Consider the following 4,696-nt stretch of genomic DNA (forward strand, 5'->3'; position numbering starts at 1 on the left):
GATGCTTAATAAAAACATGAATCTGTTGAGATAAATGCATTTTCTATCCTGAAAAAAATCAGACTTACACATCACCTCCAGTTAAGCACCAACCAAAAATAAGGTTTATATTAATTAAATTCTGAAAAAGTTTTTTTTTTAGACGGGGAGAATCTGACTCAGAGAAGAAAAAATAACTTGCAGGCATTCCGTGGGGCTCACAGACACTGCAAGTGCCTAACCAGTGGCTCATTCTCATACTGAGTGGGAAGTGTTTCACTTGTGGCTAATACAGCTCTATGCAACCACTCCCAGACATAGGATTTTCACTGAGGAGACTTGGGGGGAGTGTCCTGTCCTCTGTGAAGACACTTTCCAACAGCTGGGGGTGAGAGCCGATGCCCAGGCTGCCTTCCCTTGTCTTTGGAGACTCTGGGAGTGGACTTGAGGGCAGGGGCTCCCTCTGTTTCTCCACAGGTGCAGTGAGCTTCTTCTCCTCCTTCCTACAACTGCGGGGGTTTGACTTTTGCTCTTTTGGGGGTTGCAGTGGGGAAGAAAGTGGCTCTTTACACGTTCTCTGACAAATCTCCATGTAACTGGGCTTTCGCAATTCTGTGGCAGCTCCATGCACCTGCACCGATTTACACGCAGTTGTAGTAAGGACAGGGAGAGTGTCCACACTGTGGGTTTCCTTCTGCTTTTCTACCACCTTGGGATCCTCAGGTAAATGGGCTGGTGGGAGGATCATTCATATGTTGCTGATACAGCACAAGAAGCCAGCAGTGAGGGCTCTCTGGGGACCACTACAGGAATAGCGTTCCTACTTGCATCTGCATGGAGGCTCCTTTCCTTTGCTAATCCTATTACCGAGCTAGATGGCCTGTTTTCAAACAAGTCCTGTCATCAAATTGCCTGCAGCTCCAGGTAATGGGGGGAAGTTGGACAGCCCCAGTTCAAAGTTTGTGATGGAGGCTTTGGTCGTGTTGGAGACTGAGTTTGGCTGCTTGTAAACTTCTCCTCCCTTTTCTTCCTATAGCCAAAGGAATTTTTCCTGCTTCTGGGAGGATACTGTCTGAGTGAAGTCAGAGGAGAGGCTGCAGGCTTGAAGGTTGGAGACGTGAACCCATGTATAAATCCAGTATTTGGAAATAGAGTTACCAAGGGTGGATCGAAATAGCTACGCATTGTTGACAATGTCTGGGGGCAGTCAGGCTGTGCAGAGGAAACTGTTGTTGGGGACTGTATACTGGAGGTAAATAAATGATGTGTAACACTGCTGTGTATAAAGGTTCATGTCGAGAGACCTAAATCCATTCTTTGGCAAAAATGGGTTTATAGCTATTGCCTTCCTTTTAGCTGCACCTTAATTGGTTTTCCTTGAAAAGTTTTGACTTTTCACAGGTATTTGTAAGCCTGTTGTGCATCAGCTTCTGCTTCAAATGTAATAAATCAATTATCATTATGGGCAAATTCACAGTTAATAAATTTCAGTAAATTATTTCCTTTGAATAGTGCTTCTACTTCTTCCCCAGGGGTAGATTCAGATATTTCTCACAATATGACTATGCAACGATTTTGATTTGGCCTTACTTTTTCTCCCTTCTCACCCACCAGGACTAAAGGTAAAGATCTTAGCACTTCAACAATCGAATCCACACTAGTACTGAGTTTCTTGATATAGCCAAGGGTAGCTACCATTGTAATTAGAGCATACTGCTCACTGTCCATCTGTGAGGTAAGATACACGGCACTAGCAAGAGTCTCCCTAGATAAACAGAATTCCAATTTTTTAAAGTACTTCTTGAGAGTCTTCCTGGCTTTCTGGTTGAGATTCATTTCCTCCTGTTTCACTATTTTCAGGTAGAGATTCGTATTCTGCATGATCCAGAGCCAAAGCTTTCGTGTCTGATTTGACTCAGGTAAATCTGGTAATGCTGCATTCTCACGACTTTTGTCACCATCACCATTGACATCCAATCCCTGCGGGCTGCAGTCTGCACCATGGCCAGCTGTCTCCTCCCATGTAGCACTCAAACCGACAGCTGCACTACTTGCTTCCAAATGTAACGTGAGTCCCCCACACTTTCGCATTAGGGTTTAGCTCTGAAACCTTAGTTGTTGGTACCTGACTCAAAGCTGGGATGGAATTTGAGAAGTGGTTTGAGATACAGGACCATTCATCAGATGAGAGCTGTCCTTGCCCTCTTGGCCTCGCTGTGCCTGCAGTTCAGCCACAACTTTAGCGTCCTCATCAGAAGTCATGGGTTCCACTTGGAGAAGTTTAATGTAAACTTCAGGATGTTGCCCGCGCCACCTGCCCCGCCCGACCGGCCTCCGGCAGGCTCCTTGCCACAGCCCAGGTGCCTGGTGACCCCGCAACATGCAGGGAGAGCCGAGGAGGGAGACTAGGAAGAGGCGGCGCTGCGGGGCCAGGCTGGATGTAGGGAGGAAGGGCCGGCATGGGCCGGTGCAGCGGCAAAAGTGGCTTCTTCCTCTTTGGGACCGAAAATGTCTCAACCTCGAGACTCTGGATCCCCAACACTCCTTCCCTTCACATGAGAACACACCTAAATAAATCCTTAAAAGGTTGAGTGTGAATCAATCTGGCAGAAATTCACTAAGTACCAAGTTGATCGCATCCATCATAGAGCGGATGGGAGACTGAAGAGAGCCCAGCATCGAACCATAGTGCTTCTGATGAGAATACAGGGCCCACATTTTCTCAGAAAGGAACACTGGAGGGGCCCAGCTTGAGGTGGGTCAGAGGCAAAAGTGCTAAAAGTATAATAACTGGGCATTCTCAATGAATGGGACTCACTCATGGTATTTCTGTAAGTTTGAAATAATTTCAAAATTAACTACTCTTAAAATGACCAAATTATAAGATGACAATATCCATATCATGTTAGTAAAGCAGGGACAGCATCAAATACTATAAAGGCTAAACCTTACCCAATTCCTATTAGGCCGAAGTTGTAAAACTTGTCCCCTTCTAAGCATCTACATGTGTGGAGACTGCACAAAAAATAGAATACTATTCACAATACATTTTTTGTGAATATATTTGTGATAATTTGTAAACAGCTTGATCTTTCTATTTTAAAGGTTTTGAAAACCCTGTTGCTCTTTAAAAATAATTATTTTATTTTTGTACTTGAAAAGTAGAGATGGGGTGTATCTCAAATCTGTTGGTTCATTCCCCAACTTTATGCCACAACTGGGGCAGGACCAAGCCCAAACCAGCAACCTGAAACACAATCTGGGTCTCTACAAGGGTGGCACGGACTCAACTCCTTTAACCCTCATCACCGTCTCTCAGAATGCACACCAACATGAAGCTGGAGTCAGAAGCAGAGCTGGGACTTTGCCCAGGCTCTCTGACATGGGATGCAGGCATCCCAAGCAGTGGTCACACCACTATGTCAAATGGCCACTCCTTCATTTTTAATTTAGTTTTTATTTGGGAATCAGAGAGACTGAGAAAGACAAGCAGCAGAAATCACTCATCTGTTGGCTTACTACACAATGCCCACCACAATCAGGACTGAATTAGATGAAAGACAGGAGCCAGGAGCTTCATCCAGGTCTTCCATATGGTTGACAGAAATGCTTGGGCCATTATCCACTGCTATCTCAGACAAACTAGCAAGAATCTAGATTGGAAGAGGAGTTGCCAGGACTCAAAGCTGCACTCCATATGAGATGCCAATGTCAGAAGAGCAGCTTGACCTATTGAATCACATGCTAGTCCCTGCATCAATTCAAACCAGTGCACTCACCCTACCCTGTATATATTCAAAGAATGCAAAGCTGGACATCCCCTCCCTTTCCTTATTATAAAAGCCTCAGTCCTGCTCCACCTCAGAAGAACCGTGGTTCACTTTAAACTGAATCTGTCTCCCAATTTGCAATCCTATTCTGCATCTGAAAAACATCTCTCTGATTTTATTTTAATCTCATTTATGACCTTTTGCTTTATATAATCCAGGACTCTCTGGTCTTATCTCCTTGCCTACTGGCAGATTTGGGAAAATGTTTTATATTATGTATTTTCACTACCTCAGGTGAATACCTGAGGGTTAAAATGTTAGATAAGTGAATGCTACATTTTTTCCTAAAAAGTCTTTGTTGAATTAGAATCCATATGTCTTAGTACTCATGAAGCAGATGTTCTTCAGAATCACAGCTTTCCCTCAGATGTCTCAAGCAGGGCCTGAACTTCATTGGTACATCCATAATCATATCCTTGAATGTGACTCCTAAAATATGGACATCCTTGCTCAGCCAAGGCCATCTGTACCAACGTCTAGGAGAGAAGGTCATAACTGTACCAAGGGGGTGGCTCTATGGATAGAAAATTTAAACCATGGTTGGGATTACCCTCAAGTATTTCCCTGTGCTGGCCTTCCACATGTCTTTCCCACACAATTACTGGGATATGTACACAATCTGAACAGTCAGTGATTTCAATATATGGGAGTGTCACAGCTATGCTGTGAAATAACCTGTAGATGTCTGAGTAAAGTGGGAAATTATACATGATTATAAATTTTTGAACTTAAGAATACAAAACTATTTCCTTATCAGTTTCAAATGCATCTTCTAACTCATTATGTGGCAGCTAAACATGAATTGATTCTGACATATCAACTATGACCATGAGTGAACTATTCTCTTATATGAATCTTCGGTTACTCCACAAAATGACTGAACATTG

General features: G+C 43.7%; 1 pseudogene; it reads right to left on the reverse strand.

Annotated features, from left to right (window-relative positions):
* Positions 1-305: 305 nt before the first annotated feature.
* On the reverse strand, positions 306-2,241 carry LOC103347213 (la-related protein 4B pseudogene; annotated as a pseudogene).
* Between the last annotated feature and the right edge of the window lie 2,455 nt (positions 2,242-4,696).

Source organism: Oryctolagus cuniculus, chromosome 13 (genome assembly GCF_051225735.1).
Source record: "Oryctolagus cuniculus isolate XC-2025 breed Fujian yellow rabbit chromosome 13, ASM5122573v1, whole genome shotgun sequence".
Taxonomy (NCBI): Eukaryota; Metazoa; Chordata; class Mammalia; order Lagomorpha; family Leporidae; genus Oryctolagus; species Oryctolagus cuniculus.